Source organism: Petaurus breviceps, unplaced genomic scaffold (genome assembly GCF_028583685.1).
Source record: "Petaurus breviceps papuanus isolate PSGF00001 unplaced genomic scaffold, PetGlider_PUasm1.0 90743, whole genome shotgun sequence".
In the NCBI taxonomy this organism is placed as follows: Eukaryota; Metazoa; Chordata; class Mammalia; order Diprotodontia; family Petauridae; genus Petaurus; species Petaurus breviceps.
This window is the reverse complement of record NW_027187332.1, coordinates 13,681,878-13,701,743: the sequence shown is the minus strand read 5'-3', so window position 1 is coordinate 13,701,743 and position 19,866 is coordinate 13,681,878. Positions and strand designations below refer to the sequence as shown.

General features: G+C 40.6%; 1 long non-coding RNA gene across 1 annotated transcript in view; it reads left to right on the top strand.

The window, feature by feature from the left end:
• The first annotated feature begins 12,481 nt into the window (after positions 1–12,481).
• LOC138145659 (uncharacterized) overlaps positions 12,482–19,866 on the top strand; it is a 49,121-nt gene continuing 41,736 nt past the window's right edge. Inside the window, exon 1 of the long non-coding RNA XR_011164280.1 lies at positions 12,482–12,619. This is a non-coding gene — a long non-coding RNA (uncharacterized lncRNA). The remainder of the gene's footprint in view (positions 12,620–19,866) is intronic.

Here is a 19,866-nt window from a genome sequence, read left to right as displayed (position 1 = left end):
GCTTCACTCCTCCGCCTTCTGTCTGGTGTTTTTTCCCCGTGAGGGGCCGGTGACGACCGAAGACCCGGGATGGGTAAGTAAGAGGGCCGTAGGGCTAGTCGTCTAGATCTGTTGTTAGGGTAAACGCCCGCAACAACCACCAAGTACACAAGTGGCCAGAGGCTTCCCCTAACACTAAGCCACCTGGCCTAGCCTGGGAGAGAGTGAGGCTGATGACTTTGCACAGCTCTGCCTCACTTGGATCTAGTTTGCTTGCAAGTCAAGACATCACCCTCTTGATGTCTTTGGTGCTCTTCTAGAACAGAGGACCAACAGCAATGCCTAGCCTAGCATCTTTTCCAGGGTTCTCCATCACTGAATCTAGGAAAGAGGGTGAAGTTCTAGCCTTTACCCGCAGGAGCTTTGGAGGCCTCCTAACTTCATCATGCTTGACTTCTCTCTCACACTCACCCTACGTATCAACTGTGTCGTCAAGTCTTGTCAATTCTGCCTTCACATCATCTCCTGTATACAACCCCTTCTCACCACTCTTATAGCTACCCCTCTCATCACCTCAGACTTGGACTATTACATAATCTGTTTGGTCTCCCTGTCTTCTCTCCCCATTCCAGTCTGTCTTCCACTCAGCTGTCAAAATGATCTTCCTAAAGTGTAGGTCTAAGCATTTCCTTTCTTCTTACTAAACTCCAATAGTTTCCTATTACCTCCATGATCAGTCAGCGACCATTTATTAAGCACCTACTATGTGCTAGGCCAATGTGTTTATGTGGGGAGGATACAAAGGCAAAAAGCAGTTTCTTCTCTTGATGAGCTCACAGTATAATGGGGAAAACAACATGAAAACAATTATGTTTAAACAAGATAGATAACCTGGCAAATTGGAGATAATCAGAGGAAAGACACTGGCGTCAAGGGGATTGGGAAAGGCTTTTGGGAGAAGGTGGGATGTTAGCTGGGCCTTGAAGGAAGCCAGGGAATCTAGGAAGAAGATATGAAGGAGAGAAGTCTGAATATATTTAAAATATTAGATACTCTGTCTGGATTTTAAAGTCCATCATAACAACTCCCTTCTATCTTTCCAGTCTTCTTATACTCTGCTTCTCTCCACATATTCCAAAATCCAGTGGCACTGGATGCCTTGCTGTTCTTTGCATATGACACTCATTACCTCCTGACTAAGGGCAGGAGGGTGGCACAGTGAATAGAATTCAGGGCCTGGAGTCAGTTCAGATCTGGGCTCAGACACTTCCTAGCTGTGGCACCCTGTGTTGCAGTTTCCTGATGGGTTGTGGAGGAACTGTTTCAAAGAGTTCAGAGTCAAACCACCTCTAATCCAAGTATAGGCATTTATTAAGATTGATGCCCCTCAGAGGCAGGCTAGGTTCCAAGGGGAACCAGCAACTTCAGAGAAATCAAGATGGATTTTTATAGGGCAAAGATACAATTACAAAACAGAAACTGTAAATATTAAAAAGGCAGGAGGGGTTTGTTAAGAGATTGGGTGATAGGGGAGGGGTCCCAGCTACAGTGGAACTGCACATGCGATTACCCACAATGCATATAGAAAAACTCATGAGGGGGCAGTTATGTATGATGATAGTATAATGTTTCTCCATGTCGTTAAGTTCACCTAAAGGAAAGCTTTTGCTATTATTGCACAGATACCTACTTGGAGAAAGTCCCTTCTATTGTTTAGGGGTCTGCATCTTGCTGGAGCACCCTGGTGGTGCCGCTTTCTGATTGGCTGAGTATCATGGTCCTGTCTGAGATTAGATGAATGTGGTTGTTGTTGAGTGCGTGGACACACCTGTTTCTGTGGGAAATATGAGGAATGGGTCTGGGGGCAGTGGCTAGCTGGAGGCAGTTTAATCGCTAGGATCCCATCACATGGACGTGCCTGCTCTTCTGTAAGAAATATGAGTTCATGGGTACCCCTGTTGTTGTAGTGAGCAAGGAGGCATAGATAAAGAAGTTAGGATATTGGGGGTTGGGGAATGAGTGGCTAGGTAGGGGCAGTGGGCCAGCTGTTCAGTGTGGCCTATAAGGAAGTTAGACATTGGGGCCAGGGGCAGCTTTATTAGGATTCCATCACCTAAGCAGTCTTCATGCTTTCGTCAGCCTCTTTGTAGCATATGACATTGGTCACCTCTTCCTAGAGAGCCTCTCATAGCATTTTCCTGACATTTTATCCTCTTGGTTCTCCTGCCTGTTTGATAGCTCCTTCTCAGTTTCTTTTGCTGATTAACCATCTGTATCATTCCCCCTAACTGTGAGTATATTCCATGACTCTGCCCTGGGCCCTCTTCTATGACCTCATCAGTTCCCGTGAACGTATCATCTCTATGAAGATGATTTTCAGATCTATATGTCCAACTCTCCCTCCTAAGCATCCGCCAGGTATTGCCAACAGTCTATTGGATATTTCAGACTAGGTATCTGAAACTGTCTAGGTCTGAACTCATTAGCATTCCACTCAAACTCACTGCTCTTCCAAACTTGCCTATTTCTGTTGAGGTCACCACTATCCTTCCCATCACTCTTCTACACAACCTTGACATGATCATTGACTTCTCACTTTCTTTCACCTCACACATTTCTGAAATCTTGTTTCTGCCCCACAAAATTTCTTGTCTCCATCCTTGCATGCAGGCCCTCATGGCCTCTCACCTGAACTACTGGAATAGCCTTTTGATTAGTCCCCCTGCCTCAAGTGTCTTCCAGCTCCAATCCTTCCTCCACATGGCTACTGAAGTGATCTTTCCCAAGTCCAGGTTCCAAAATCTACTTCTCTTTCCCACTCCACAAATTTCAATGGTTTGCCATTCCTTCTAGGAACAAATAGAAGCTTCTCCTGTTAGCTTTTAAAATCCTTTGCTGCTATTTTTACTGACTGCTCCCATGCCTAGAATACTTTCCTCCTCTGCCTCCTGGCTTCCCTGGCTTCCTTTAAGTCCCCCTGAAAATCTCACCTTCTACAAAGAAAACTTTCCTAATCCCTCCTAATGCCAATACCCTCCATCTATTGATTATCTCCAATTTATCCTGTTTATATCTTGTTCTTTTCAGATTGTTTCCCTCCTTAGACTGTGAGCTCCTTGAGATCAGGGACTTTTAGCCTTTCTTGCAATACCCAATGCTTAGTGCAGTACTCGGCATATAGTAGGTGCTTAATAAATGCTTACTGACTAACTCCAACCTACCTCTCCAAACCCTCTCCTGCATGCTAGAGTTCAGCCAAATTGGGCTTTTTGTTCTTCTTTACAAGAGACATTCCATGTCTTGTCTCTGTGCTTTCACACTGGCTATCCCCCATGCCTGCAATGCAATTCCACCTCTATTCTCCCCTTTATTTTCCCTTGTTTCCTTCAAAACTCTGCTCAAGCACTACCTTCTATGTGAAATCTTTCCTGATCTCCCAACTGTTAGTACCCTCATAAATATATCTTCTATGTATTATATATAGGCTTCTTTATATACATGTTGTTTCCCCTGATAGAATGTAAACTCTTTGAGGGTAGGGACTTTTTATTTTTGTCTTTGTATCTCAGCATCTAGCACAGTGTCTGTAAGAGAAATTATTTCTCTCTCATATTAGTAATCAGTTATTGAATTAGGACCAGGATTTTTTTTTTTTTCAGAAACCTCTAAGTTGTTCTGCCTCTGAAGGACATTGTAGATAATGAGATGGGATTAACTTTCTTAACAATCCTATTCAGATCCCACCCAAGTGAGAAAGCCCAGTGTGCTCTACCCAGGTCTGGGTGGAGGTAAATTCTTTTTCTACATTTCCCTGAGCCTGGAGGTTATTAAAGTAAATGAAGTAATCAAAGTCACATTCCCTAGCCTTCAGTAGAATAGGTCCATCTCTCATTATAATATCCATTCTCTCTCATTAATTGCTAACCAATCAGATCTGATTGCCACCCTTAGGAATGCCCACTCTTCCAAGGGTATATAAACTGTGAGCCCACTGCCATGATTCATCTTTGGCATTCAAGAATGTTAGTCGTCCATTTTATTAGTAATATGCTAGCATTATTAACAAAATGATTAACCTAGAAATTATGTCTCTTGAATTTTTTAAATATCACACCTGGCACATAAAAAGTACTTAATATGTTCTTGTTCATTAATTGATTAATTACTTTAAATTAAAATAAACCTTCAATTCACAGAGCATCTCTGGGAAAGAAAAAAATGAACATTGACCTAAAGATATCTTGAATAGGAAAAAAAAAGAGAAGCCTGCAAGAAATGATCATTTTTCATAGGTAATTCAAAGAGCAGATAATCCATATTTGGATAATCAGGAGTTGAGTGTATAAGGGATTCAACTGGCCAAATTGTTTTAATTGTGACTGGTACACATGTACACATACTACCCCAAGCTGAATCCTTCCAATCTTGCTTGGGCCTTGGAGAATAAGTAAATATGCAGACATGTGTTCACCAGGCTGCCTGACATCTCAGACAAGAATGCCCGGCATGTACAGTCAAGTGCCCTGCAGGAGGCTGAGTTGTAGAATACATGCGGATACAGGATGTGATCAGTCCCTCCAAGAACAATGGACTGAGTGAGACAATCCTGGAAATTTGGCTCATCAGCAGTTCTTCATTTGGCATCTCCTATAGCCTAAGGACTGGACCTTATAATGCCGTGCCTTCCATCTACAAGAAATCATTTTGTCAGCAATTGGTATCTTGGTGATGAAGTGCTGCCAAACCTGAGAAGGGAGCTTCACAAAAAGGGATATTCCATGGACATCAGCTGCATGTATTGGAAGCTGCAGACCATAACATAACTTAATGCTCGTGCGCAAAGGAGAGTTATTCGGACAAATCCACATCGTATATCTCCATCCAAATTATCAAAAGTGATCTCCATGTCACAGGAGAACTTCATTCTCTTTCCTTGCTACCTAGATTTCTAAAACTTTAGTTAGCAAGTTAATTTGGTAAGCCTTTTCTTAGTAAAGAAATGAACCTAATTCCTTTTGACACCCCCATTTTGCTAAAATTTGAAGTTGCCCATTAAAGGCCAGTTTGTATAGTTTTTTCTTTGCTCTCATCTAATTTTCTTCTGAAGTACAGGCTAAATAATGTTTTGTTTTGTTTTTTAATAAAGTTAGCTGGATAGACAGATATGTACAGGGTGAATTGATGTTGAAATTGTAATTGCTTCTTTTCAAACAGAAAACCATCTTCATAAAAACTCATTTTAGTAATTTAGAATAATGGTGAGAAAGTAGGATTTTATTTTTTAAAGCCCAAAAGTTATCTTCTATCTTATCCCACACATATCCTTTAAAGATATACATTACAACTGGATAATAGGTTTCAAGCTAGACAACATCTTGGAAATCATTCAATCTAACCCCCTCATCTTACAGATGAAGAAACTAAAGCCCAGAGAGGGTAAACACCTGACCTAAGGTCACACTAACAATAAGTGGCAGAGCTTGGATTCGAACCCAATACCTGTGACTTCAGACCAGTTCTCCTTCCTTGGTACCATCCTGCTTACTCATAGGTTTTTTTATACCTGTTTTCATTCTTCTCCTTTGTTCTGTCTCCAGATCATTAAAATATAATGGATTAACAGAATCTCACTGTTGGGAAGGACCTCAGGGACCATACAGGCCAGTCTGTTCTTTCACACCTATTCCCCTTCCAGTACTTGGGACAAGTTTTCCTCCAGTTCTGCTTAGAAAACTACCAATGTAAGAATACTCACCCCATCTAAGACAACTCACTCCATCTGTGGATAACTCTATTTTTTTTTTTACACCTCTATTGTTTAAGGTTTTTTTTCCCCTTACACTAAACCAAATTCTTTCTTTCTGAAACTTACATGCATTGCTCACAGGTCTGCCTTCCAGGGTCAAGTCAAACAAGTTGAATCCTTGTCCTATGTGCTAGCCTTTCAAGTATTTGAAGACAGTTATCTTGTCTGCCCCAAGTCACCTCTCCTCCAGGCAAAGCACTCCCTGTTTTGTTCAACCAGCCATCTCCTGGCATGATCACCCATTACCCCCAGTTGGGAAAAATGAGCAAAATCAGACTTTGTTTTCAGTGCAAGTATGGTTTCCAGTCATATATAAGCCATTAGAATCAGGTTCCTTCTTTAAGATTCAGCACACAGTTTGTGTAGCTGCTCAGAGAAGTTTATGTAAACGTTTAGTTTATGGGAGAGTATTTACCCTACCCTACTTTGGCTGTAGTATCCATGCCTTGCTAGAGAGTTCCAAAGTTGTTTCATGAAAGAAGTATAGGCCATGTTCTTCTTGCACACTTAGTACAGAATTGTAACTAGCAAAGCATTTTTAATTATGAAAACAACTCTTTAAAATTTTTTAAATTACATATTTTGTTTTATATGACCATCATTTCCAAATATACATGCTGGCAAAAGGTAGATACTTATTAAATGCTAGTTCCCTAACTGACACTCCTTCTCCCTGTTGACGCTCCAAGGAACCATCCTTTGTAGTGAAGAATAAAAATGAATGAAGTAGGGGAGAAAAAAATAGTTCAGCAAAGCTAACCAGCACAATAACCAGTTATGACAATATATGCTTCCATATTCATAGACAACTCAGTGGAGAATGGGTAAAGTGCTCAACTCAGGAAGACCTGAGTTCAAATTCAGCTTCAACCATGTACTAGCTGTGTAACCCTGGACATGTCAACTTCATCTTTCCTACCCTCAGTTTCTTCACTTCTAAAATGGGGGGCGGGGGCGGATATTAGCATCTATCTCACAGGGCTATTGAAAGGAATGAATGAAGTAAGCTATGTAAAGATCTATGCAAATGCTAGCTATTACTATATTAGTCTTCCACCTCTGTAAAAAAGGGGAAGGAAATGTCTTTTCTCATTTCCTTTTCCTGGCAAAGCTTGATCATTGTAATTACACAGTGTTTAGTTTCACTAATTTTTTACCCTTTCCATTGACATTATTAGAATTACTGAGTACATTGTTTGCCTGGTTCTGCTTATTTCACTCTGGATCAGTTCATAAGTCCCCCCACGCTGCTCTCTATTTTCATATTCTCTACCTTCTTCATCATTTGTCATGGCTCAGTTATATTCCAAGACTTTAAAGTATCGCAATTTATTTGGCCATTCTCAATGGATAGGCATCTACTTTGTTTCCAAATCCTTGCTTCCACCAAAGGTGCTGCTCTAAATATTTACATGGGACCTTTTTTTCTGTTTATGACTCCTTGGGCTTTGAAGTAGAATCTGCTAGAGTTCTGCTAAGTCTCTCCAGGGCAGGGGTTCTCAACCTGGGATCTCTGAACTTGGTTTCTAAAAATTAAATAAAGTTTCATAACTATATTTCAGTTGATTTCATTTTTAATCTTGTGTATCTTATACATTTTCAGAAATTATTCTGAGAAGTGGTCCATAGACTTCACACAAACAAAAAAAAAACAAAGTCTATGACACAAAAACAGTTAAAAATCTGCTCTTCGGTATGGATATTTTAGTCAGTTCCTTAGTGTAAAAAAGCCAACTCTTTAGGGGTGCTTTTAAAACAAATAATGATCATCTCTAAAATTATTAAATGAGGGGATGGCACAAACCCATATATAGCTAATACTCTTTACTAAGATTTTTTTTATAAAGAAAGAAGGCCAAAATATTCATCAATGCCAAATCATCATTTTAGGCCACAGAATAACATTTCCAGAACTGTTTTATTTCAATACTGTTTCTGAATATCTCACTAGATGATCATCAATTGGGGATGATCAAACAAATTGTGATTCTTTACTGTTTCAGAATATTCACTGAGCATGAGAAACAATGAAGATGGAGAATGTGAGATTACAGGGCAGCACAGGAGGGTTTATGACCTGAAGCAGAGTGAAATAATGTTCTGCTGTATACACCTATTCCATTTCTGACTGAAATCATGGCTACTAGGTTACACAATGGGCCTGGTTCTGCTGCTGCACGTCTTATTGGGCGGCACTTACAATCAGTTATCATGCAAAGACAAATCATGAAGCAAAATTTTCCTGAGAAATCTCATGTTCCCCCAAAGGATGATAGTGTTAGAACTTCTCATTTGCATGTGTGGGAGCTGAGGCGCAGGTGACAAGTGCTTACCTTAAACAATGATTTGTTTCAATGGAATTTGGACTTTCAAGTCTTTCTCAAGCATCTGGGCTGGAAGTTTGAAGACTGGCAGATAGAATGTATCAACAAGTCTGCCCAGCCTTAGGCAACAGCCTACAGGGCTGCTGATACTACCAGGCCAAGGAAGACTGGTAAACTATTCTTAGGTTGCTGTTTGTATTATCTCTTTTTTGCTTTGTCCCTCTGTATCATACTGACTAAATGGACCTGAACCATTGTTTAAGTTTTTCTCTATCAGTCGTTAGGAAGGAGCTGAATGAAGGAAGATGTATGAGAAGTACTCAACTTTTTTGTGGGGGTAGTGATTCCAACCAGATGAGAACTCATTTCTCAACATTAGGACTCCATTTTATCTGTGATCATCATACTACCTAAGTAGTATGATTTGAGGGGTTCCAGGAAGGCCCTCTTGTCCCAAAATGCCTTCCAGCGGTGGCACCTGAAATTCCACCATTAGTGACTCATTCCTTTGGGTCTGGCCTTCTCAATGAAATTCTCCTCAAAAATTCAATAAATAAATAACTAGGAGGGGTAATACATTGAATAACTAACTCCATAATGGGTTAATTATATTGCTGGTAATTACAGGTAAGGAGTGAATAATAACTAATAACATTTATTTAGATATAGCATTTTAAAGAATTTTATAAAGTACTTGCATATATTATCTCATTTGATCCTCACAACACTGGGATATAGGTGCCCTTATTATTCCCATTTTATGGATAATGAAGGCTGAAAAGGGATGTGATTTGCATGGGGTTACACAGCTAGTATCCGAGGATGGATCTGAACCCAGGTCAAAGAATGTCAACAACTGTCACAATACTACAATCATCCCTATAGAAGATAATGTATATAAAGCATTTGGCCAAATTTAACATACTATGTCTAATGGTAGCCACCTCTAGGGTGGGGAGTGGGGATGGGGAAGCAATGAAAAGAAAAAAAATGTACATGATAACTTTATTATATTTTTAAAAGGAATAGCAAATTGTACATAATAGATTTGCAGTTTTGTGTGAAATCGTTTTTATTATGCTATGTTATGGATATGCTTGTTTTATTCCACAAATTAAAAACATAATTAAAAAAAGTTGTGAGTATAATTATTATGGAGAAAAAATAGTGGAATATATATATTATATACATATATGTATGTGTATATGTAGGTATATGTGTATAGATACACACATATATGTGTATATCTGAGATAGAGAGATAGTAAGTAAAACGTTACACTGTCCCCATCCCACAGCATTTATGTCCAGCTTCAAGCCTTCCCAGAGATAAGCCATGTTATCTATTAAGACCCAACAGGAGAATTTAGTGAGTGGCTTAAAGGTAGCCTAATATTTGCCTGATTACCTACTCCTTGACATTTCTTTGGGTGACAAAAACCAAAACAAGGAGCCAGCCTTCTCTAGTTGACCTGCTTGGTGGAAAAAGTCAGCACAAACAAGTGCAGGCTGTTTGAAGATAACCAAGACTTAGCCATAGTTCGAAACAGTGCTTCAGCAAAGTTGTTGGAATTCAGGTGACCCTGTAATAAGCTGTCTCTGCTATATAGTTGCCACCTACTTTTTAAACATCAAATGGGTAAAGAAACCATAGCTTAAAGTTTTCAGACAAGGACGGATCAATGAGAGTGGATTGAAGGCCTCTTTCTTCAAAGAATAATGGAAAGGTGGCCAACAAGAAGTGCTGTTATGGACCCAGCTCTCCTCAACTGTTAAATTTTTAGTATGAGGCTTTATACCCCAGAAATCTGCAAAAAAAAAAAAAATTGCTTCTATCTAGGCTTAAGAAAGTAGTAGAGAAAATGTCAATTGTGCCAGTTAAACTTAAAAGTGTGTCATGCATACATTTTCCCCTGTAGGGCAGGTTGTTAAACACTTACCAACACACCTGTGGCTACAAGTCAGGAGTCCAATTCTGCTAGTATCTTCCTTCGGGACATTGGCTGTCAGTTTCCTTGGCTTTTAGAAATGAAGAGATTGGTTACCATGGTGGATTTGGAATTAGAAGATGTGGGTTTCTATTCTGTCTCTGCTCCTTGCTACCTGTGTAACCTTGGGCAAATCATTTCATCAGTTTGAACCTCAATTTTCTCATCTATGAAAACTCGGGAGCTGAACCGGATGTTTTCCTAATCCTCCGATCACTACAGTATTTTCTTTCCAATATTAAGACTACAATTCTACTACTATTTCCTCAAGATTTCTGAGATCCATCCTTGTTATCCATTCCCACAACCATTATTGAAATATTTTTTTTTGTTTTCTCCTTGAACTACCCTTATCAATACCCTCCCATTGCACCAAGTCTAATTATTTATGCAGGGTTTGGCACCAAGACTCTCTTGCCAATGATGCTATTCCTCAACTCTTTGATCTCCCACCCACTCTATTTCTGTAAAGTTTCTCTTGGCTCAAGGTGGCTGCTAACTCCTACTCCTTTCTCTATTTTTTTCTCTTATAATGCACCACAACAAACAAAAGCTTAAAAAAAAAAGCAATACTAAAATTCATGTCCATATAATTTTGTTGTGTTATCTCAGACTATTACTTTAGCAATCTTAGTAGTATTTAAGCTCCTTGTGGGCAGGAACTGTTTGCTTTTGCCTTGTATCCCAAGGCATGCAATAAATGTTTCTTGAAGTTAATTTATGGGAGTTTCTAAAGGGCAGGGGGACATGCTTTTTATATATGCTATGTAATGTCCGTCCCTTTGTGGGGATTCAATTCCATGATTCCATAGGTATGGGTGCTCTCTCCACTGACACAAATAGCAACTCCCTATAACTTATTTGAAGATTTAATAAATTACTGTAGGGGGAAAGTCATTACCTGGTGGCCATTCTTCTCCTGATGAGTGTTTCTGTTAATTTACCATTTGTGTCTGTCCACTGATAAACAAGTAATGGAAGTATTTCTAACTTAGTAGAGCCTATAGGATTGTATTCCTCAGGCATATCTTTGGAGAACTAAGGGTCACCTCCATATAAAGATGTATCAGAATAAAATTTTAGTAAAAGCTAGTAATTATTTGATAAAGCAAATGTATGATTTTCTGACCCCTTAACTGAAATCAGAATCATCAGAAATAAATTAACTGCATGGATTCAGAAACACTGAATTTTTCTTGAGCATTTTTTATCATGATAATGAGAGAAACGTAGCTACTTGATTGACTAATCCGATTAACTAGGCTGCTAAAAATAACACATTGAGAGTTTTTGCTCCAAATGGGAAACGCTTCTTCTCCCTGGGCCTTGGTAAAGTTTTGTCATTGGGCTTGTGTTCAAGTGTTTGCGCTGATCTCGAGTCTTTTCTTGGTTTAAAGTCGTGTCTTTCCACAATTTGCTTAGTGTCTTTCCACTATTTGAACAGGTGGCTTTGTACAATTTATGGTAAATCTGGGGCTTTGTCTGCTTACATTTTGCACGAGAAACTGTGGAAAAGAGACCAATCCCTGTTGCTAAACTATTCACACCTGTGGATGTAATGCCTCCCTTCCCCCATTCGATTGGAAATCCTTTCTCACCTCTAATGGCATTTTTTTGAGGGGGGCAGGGTCATGGGACAGGTGTGGGGCGAAAAGAGCTGCTGTCTTTTCCTGCTTCCATTGGCAACCAGCCAGAAAGACATGTGTGCTGTGGCTTTTGGCTGGTTTGCTAACACAGCTTCACTGAGGCTACGTTATTCATCTCCTCTGAACCTCTACACCTTTAGAGAAGTACCTTAGATATATGGTGGCAATGGGAAAAAGTAGAGGCTGAGTTACAATGGCAGGGGACTACTTGCAACACAGCCACTCCCACCCTCCTAGTGCCACATGGTTTGGGAGCCAGGTTCCACGGGAGAGCCAGGCACAGAGGGGTAGGGGCCAGTTCTGGAAGGGGAAAACTGATAATGACGGGCTTCAGGCTGCTGTTGGCCCCAGATCATAGGCTGTTCCACATGCGAGCCCAGGAGGCAGGGCGGCTTTTGGGCACATTGTAGCGAGCTCCCTGCGGAGAGATTCCAGGAAGGTTCTCAGGAGCCCAGGGAGGAGGAGGAGGAGGAGGAGGAGGAAGAGGAAAAGCAGGAGGAGGAGGCGCAGGCCCAGGCCTTTGTGCATGCTCCCTGGAGAGAGATCATAGGCTATATAAGCTCCATCCTCTCCAAGGTGGCCCCGAGCCAATGGCTTCGCGCATGCTCCCTCAAAAAAGATCCCGGGCTGGAGCCTTCTACCTCCCCCAGGGGCAGGGAAGGGCTGTATGTGCAGGTCCCTTTGGGGAGAGGTCCCTGGCTGGTTCCCACGAGGTCTGGGGCAGAGGGAACGGGCCTCTCCTGCTACCCTGAGGGGAAAATGCTGGGCTTGTGGGAAAAATTTTTTTAAGGACTTTGGGGCTCTTGGTGCCTCCAGAGAAGTGTGGTCCGGTCAACTACCGGGTAAGGAGAATTCAACCCAGCAACAGTACAGCAAGGTGGGTTCCTAAAGATAGGGACTCTTTGGGCTTAGGTTTCCTGCGCTTGTTTTTAATGGATCTCTACTCCCAACAGAGTTGGAAAGAATATGAGCTACTTGAGGGCAGGGACCTGGGTTTTTTTTTTTTAATTTTCTGTATATTGCCGACCCTTTCTGGAACATAGTAAACGTTTAATAAATGTCTGTTGGCTCACAAGAAATTTAAAATATGGGGAGGCTAGGTGGCACAGTGAATAGAGCTGCGGCCCTGGAGTCAGGAGGACCTGAGTTCAAATTCAGCCTCAGACACTTAAGACAAAAACTAGCCCTGTGACCTTGGGCAAGTCACTTAACACCAATTGCCCTCCAAAAAAAAATTTTAAAAAGAAATTAAAAATATTCAGTAACCCCCCACAAGAACCATTTTCCTCACTGGTGCCTGTTTCCATGTCCATTCAAGGACCACCTATAACCCCAAATACCCACACTTACAGATATGCATAACTTCCTTCTTGGCAGTATAACCAATCAATAAACAAGCATTTATTAAGAATCTACATTTAATAACAAGCGCTTAGCCATTGCCAGACACTGTGCTAGGTCAAAACCAAAGCAATACCTGCCCCCAAGTTGATCGTATGCTAAGAGAGAAAAGGACCAATGTGTATATATAAAACACATAGTGTACAAAACGAATTCCGAGCTAATCATGGGGACTGGGGGAAGGACACCAGCAGCTATGGCAGCCTGGCATAGCCTTAAGAAGAAAGTGAAACTTGGGTGTGGTCTTGAAAAGAAACAAGGGATTCCAGCAGGCAGAGGTGAGGAAGGGAGTACATAGGGGAGAGGGGAAGCTTGGGAAGGGTGGAGAGGAGCAGCAGATGCAAAGGCAGGGAGACTGGAGATGACTGAGTGGTAGAATGTGTGGAGGGAAATAATGAATAACAAAACTGGAAAGGCAGGAATCTGTCAGGTAGTGGAAAATTGGGGGCTACTGGAAAACAAACACCCCATCAGCCTCTCAGTTCTGCCATTTACTATTTGTGTGACTTTTAGTATCTTTATCTATAAAATGAGAAGGTTATTCTTAACGATCTCCAAAGCCCCTTTTATTTCGATATTCTAGGAACCTATCCTTCACTCCCTGCAGACAGCTCTCTGAATCTTCTGCTAAATATAATAGTAGCAGTAGCAGCATGTATCTCTCTATTTCAAATCTTCTTCTAGGAGGCAGGCAGAAATTAGAGCTGCTGCCTTCTATGATAATTCAGTATGAAGGGTCTAAGCACCCACCCAACTATCCAGGGACCCTGACTTTATTTTAGGTCATATGATCCTGAAAGATCTGGGCTAATTAGTGGCTAATTATTAGGGCTAATAATTAGGGTGTTTTAAGTAGTGCACACTCAGTTCTGGGTTCTATGAGCTTTACCTGTGTTCCTATAATACCATGAATTTACTTGAAGGCATTCCTATTCTCAGAAATAGAGCCCCAAGTCTCAGGAAAAAGATCCTCTATGATTCCCAGTAGAGGCAAAGCTCATGAGTGTGCTGATTAAATGTTTAACAATGGGCTCTCTTAGGACATTTTAAAATTTAATGTGCACTCAACATTTTTTCCCTCACTTTCTTGTCTAATCAACCAACAAAACAATAGCTCTACTCTATTCACTATGTTGTTCAGTCATTTCAGTCATATCTGACACTTCATGACCCCATTTAGGGTATTCTTGGGAAAGATATTGGAGTACTTTGCCATTTCCTTCTCCGGTTCATTTTTCAGATGAGAACACTGAGGCAAACAGGGCTAAGTGACTTGCTCAGGGTCACAGGGCCTTGTAAGTGTCTGAGGCTGTATTTGAACTCAGATCCTCATAATGCCTGTGCTGGCAATCTATCCTCTGAACCACCTTCTATTCACTATACAGCATTTGCAGAATTCCGGGGTATAAATATTCACATTGAAAATGTAACGATCAAAAAAAAAAAAAAGAAAATGTAACAATCAACTCTCTTAAGCTGGTATAAGTCAGTACACCACTGTTGGAGACTCTCACAAGTATTAAGGGATCCAGAATTTGAGCAATGGAGATAGTCCCAGAAGCCCAGATGAAAATAGCTACATTCGCTGAAGAGGAAGATGGGTAAACCAGAAAGAGCTAGTTTTCAGAAGAAGCCCTTATTGCTTATAAGAACAAAAGAGCTGGTTCAGGGCATTGTTGAATAGTACATATTAGCCTCCTCTGTAGATACAAAGCAAGTACAGAAGGCAATCGTTCAAACTCAGGAAAATAAGTAAAAACTCAGTCCTGATGAATTCTGCTAATTTCATCAACCAATTAAGCGTTTATTTAGTGCTTACTGTGTGCCAGGCACAGATACAAAGATGAGCAGAAGACAGTCCCTACTCTCAAGGGTCTCGCTATCTATGCAAAGAAATTATTTTTATCTGGAAAAAAAATACTTAATTCAAGTCAACAAGCATTTACTAAAGTCCCTAGTGATGGACCCCAGGACCTCTCGTGATTTTGGGAACTGCTGCTCTAAAACCAAAAGAACCTCCAATATATCCCACATTTACCCACCTCTGAGCCTTCTGCACAGAATTCACTCCCTGTCTTAGAATCTCTAGCTTTCTTCCATGTGTAGACCTCCTATCTAGGTGCTAGGTGGCACAGTAGGCAGAGTATTGGGTCTGGAGTCAGGAAGACTCATCTTCCTGAGCTCAAATTTGATATAGATAAATAGATACACCTGAATCCATTAGAGCAAGGACCACTACATGAAATAATAGAGAGAAGAGAAGAGGGTCCAGTACAGACGGACACTCCTATGATAAGTGGGCATGACATGGGTAAGCATCCTGCAAAGGAGACTCAGGACTGGTCAGATAGGAGAAGAACAAGGAGAGAACAATGTCATGAAAATCTAGAGAGGAAAGAGTACCCAGGAAAAGAGGGTGATCAACAGTGTAAAGGTTGCAGAGAAGCCAATCAGAATGAAGATAGAAAAGGTCCTTAGATCTCAAAATTAAGAGATCATTGTTAACTTTAGAGTGCAATTTCAGTTGAATTATGAGGTTGTAAGGCAGATTGCAGAGGGTTTAGGGTTTAGTATCTACACAAGAGTAAAAGGAAGTACCTAGTCTAGATGACATTTTCAAGGATTTTAGGTAAAAAGGAGAGAGAATTTTTGCTCACCCCCAAGACTTTCTGAGAATGGGACAGAATGTCTATTTTTTACACCCACCCCAGGTCTTCAAAAGACAGGTGGTTGTGTCTTTCCGTTATCATGAAAACCATGTTGTCTGATGCTATCCAGGAGCTTAATATAGTACGTCTAAATGGGAGAATTCTGTGGGAGGGCAATAAACTCATCCTCCTTTTTTGTGCTCCTTCACTGGAGGTTTTCATCAGAGGCTAGATCGCTTGTTAGAATTATTAGAGGAGGAATTTCTTTTGAGTTCGATGGCTATGAGATCCATTCCAGCTCAGATTCCTTTACTCTGTCACTGGACTTCTTACATATGGCAAGACTCATCACTCAATGCAGCCATGACTGAGAGGAGAAAGATTGGGGGCCATAACAACTTATGAGACAGTGTAATGGGTGGAGGCCCAGTCTGTGTTGGCAGAAGTACCTCTATCAGTGAAAATGAAATTTTGTTTTTTAGACTGTTGAAATATCTTGTTTCATTCCTTACTGTGTGACTTATATGATAAATTCCTAAAAGGAAAGGAGAGTCAGCTTATCTTCTGCTCTCAACAGCCAGTTCTTTGAATAAGTATGTGCTTAAATGCTTATGTTGATGATGGTGGTAGAATTGCCACCGTGCTAGGGAACATTCCTTTGAGTTTTGTCTCATCAATCTGTGTACCTTTTGTAATTCACTCAATGAAATGTAAGCTTCTTAGAAATGGTACTGACAAAATTGTTTTTACTGTACTTGAAGAAATTATCTCATTTGTTTTTGGTCCACTTCCTTCTTATATGTTCCTAACACTGATTAACTGATTAACAGAGTTTGCAGGAGTGACTTTAAAGTATGGGACTCTGATGGATTGTATTAGTTTTGCTAGTTCTGTGATCTCCTATATAATGCTTACTTTATGAAACTTTTAAAAATAAATGTAATTACAGAAATTCAATTAAGCAAATGTTTATTAAGAAGCTATTATGTGCAAAGATGGAACTCATGACCCAACAGCTTTTAGAAACTCTTATTTTATGGCTAACAGGCTGGATTTTGAAACTCTTGAATTTGGGATTGTTGGAGAGCCTAACCCAGGTTTGGTACTCTCTAGGAAATCCCCCTTCTCTGACTGGATAGGTTGATTATCAAATCGCACCACCTACCTCTCCATGGCTGCTCTATGATTTGGGGGTTATACTATCTCTTCAAGGATGGGCCCCTGATATATGCTTGTTCTGTGGAGACCAGAACATGAGTAAATCCCAGTGCTTTAACCCACTACAGTTGTTTATGGCTTAATTAAAGAAACCCAGATCTGCTCCTAATTGTGCTACTCTCACAGGCTCTTGTGGATAAGGCGAATTGGATGAAAAAAGAATGAGTTATTAATGAGCACTCCCTTTTATAGGTCAGCCCACAGGATAGCTCCTCTTATGATGTTAATCCCAGGGATTATGAGCCAAATAATTTATTTTAGGGGCAGCCCCAGTCACTAAAATTTATTCCAGAGATGTACTTTAATAAGATGCCAATGGGCAATTACACACCCTCCATAAAGAAACACTTTCAAAAGTCTGAAACAAAGGCTCACCTCCCTGTAAGCTCATCAAATTCACCAGGGAACACCCATGGGAGTTTCCATGAGTGACACTCAAGTATTGGACTCTTTACTCTGCTAGTTCTGTGAATTCCTCTATGTTATAAGAAATTTAAGAGTAGAAAGTATGATTCAGTTCAGCAAGCATTTATTAATCATCTTTTGTGTGCAAGATGTTATTGTAGAGGTTGTGGACACAAATACAAAAGAAAAACAATTCCTGACTTGAAGAAGCTTAAATTATATTACTCATCCAACTCTTTAATTGTGATTTAAAACAACTTTCCCAACTACTCCACGCCATTTGGTCTGTTATTCTCACCTCCTCCCTACTAGAACCTTGGACTCCACAACTGAAACTACCCTGGGCTGTGTTTAGTGAACTTTCGCTTTATCTTGTACATATACAAGCCTCCATCTCCCTTCTCCACCATCTCTGTGACATGTCACATATCACCTGAACCTTGGCTATTTCCACTCTATTATGTGGTTCTCCATCCTGTCCCTCCTCCAGCTCCCCTTTAGGTGCTTTTTTCTCCTAATAGAATGTAAGATCCTGGCAGGCAGACACTATCTTGATTTCTTGTATTTCTATCCCCAGGGCTTTATCTACCTGTCAAATAAAAAATGGCGCTATTCAGGGTGACAGCAAGTTAAGCTGGGAACAAGGAACCACCAGGAGGAGCTTTTCTTTTCAAGGCAGCAACTTGGTTGTTTATGAGCAAGTCATCGTATATATAGAACCTCTGGCTAAAAGAACTCACACTCATCAGTGGCCAGGCACCTGCATTTCAATGTATCTTAGAAGTATTGCCAGGGGTGTGCTGATAAATATTTGACAACTGACTCTGGGGTAGGAATAGGGAATGTATACAAGACATACATTTTTTTTTAAAGCAATCAGGGTTAAGTAACTTGCTCTAGGTTACACGGCCAGTTATTTCTGGGTGTGGTGCTGAGTATCTGAGCCCGGATTTGATCCAGGTCATCCCTACACTGGAGCCAGTGCTCTTACTCGATGGGCCACCTGGCTGCCCCTAAGCAATTGGGGTTAAGTAACTTGCTCAAGGTTACACGGCCAGGTGTTTCTGGGTGGGTGCTAAGTGTCTGAGCCCGGGATTTGATCTCTAGGTCTTCTCAACACTGGAGCCGGTGCTCTTACTCTCTGTGCCACCTGGCCGCCCCACAAGACATACTTCTAAATTTAATCTGCATTAATATTTTCTCTATCACTTTTTTAAGTCTAGAAATTCAACAAAACAATAAAATGAACCTTGATTTGTAGCATTTGTTGATTTCTGGGATGTAAATACTCACACTGAACAATTGGCTGTCCTGATTCTCTTCCCCAGGCTCTCTCACCCTCCTTCAAGTGTGGAATGCTTCTCTACCCCCTTGCATTCCTTCCACAAGGATGGTATTACCTTCTACAATATTGTTGTTCAGTCTCATCCCATCAAATTCTCCATGACCCTACTTGGGGTTTTCTGGGAAAAGATACTAGAGTGGTTTGCCATTTCCTTCTCCAGCCCATTTTATAGATGAGGAAACCGAGGCAAAGAATTAATTGACTTGCCCAAGGTCATACAGCTAATAAGTATCTAAAGTAGGATTTGAATTCATGTCTTCCTGACATGAAGTCTGGTACTTTATCCACTGTACCACCTAGCTATCCTACAATAGCCACTGCAACCATTCTTTACTATGATCCTTCTTTGTAATTGTTTTGTGTTAACTTATTTGTGTAATACTGTGTCCCTTGCAGGATGCTTGAGGGCAAGGACTATGTTGCTTTATTTTGCTTTGTTTTTTATCCTCAGTGCCTGGCATATGAGGTGCTTCATAAATGTTTATTCATTTGAACTGATCTGAATTGAAAACGATACAAAGTGTACCAGTATAGAAGGAAAGTGATTAAACTTATCAGATTCAATCTAACACAGCAACTAGGACTTGGACACTGGTCTGAAATGAGACCATTTCCCCAGTGTTCCAAGCTGCTGTAAAATAATAAGGTCTGTGTGTGTGTGTGTGTGTGTGTGTGTGTGTGTGTGTGTGTGTGTGTGTGTGTGTGTGTGTGTGTGTGTAGGATCTGGTAAAGGAACCTCCCCCCCCCCATGAGGAAACTTTTTCTTCCAATGCAGATCAGCACCTTTTCTACAACTTGAGTCTTTTCTTTTCTATAATTCAATTTTCTTTTCTTTTCAATTGCAAATTCTCTTCTTCTCCCTCCCCTGCCCATTGAGAAGGCCAGAAAAACAAAATACATGAGAAATAAGTATAGTCATATAAAACAAATTCCAACATTAGCCATCCCTCCCCCCATCTCTGCAAAAACAAAAAAAAGAAAGAGAGAAAAAAATCTGCACTACAAGCCCATCATTTCACTATGTGGAGCTGGATAGCATGTTTCCAGTCCTTTGGGACTGTGGTTGGTCATTGTGTACATTAAAAAGTTGCCTGGGGGCACTGAGAA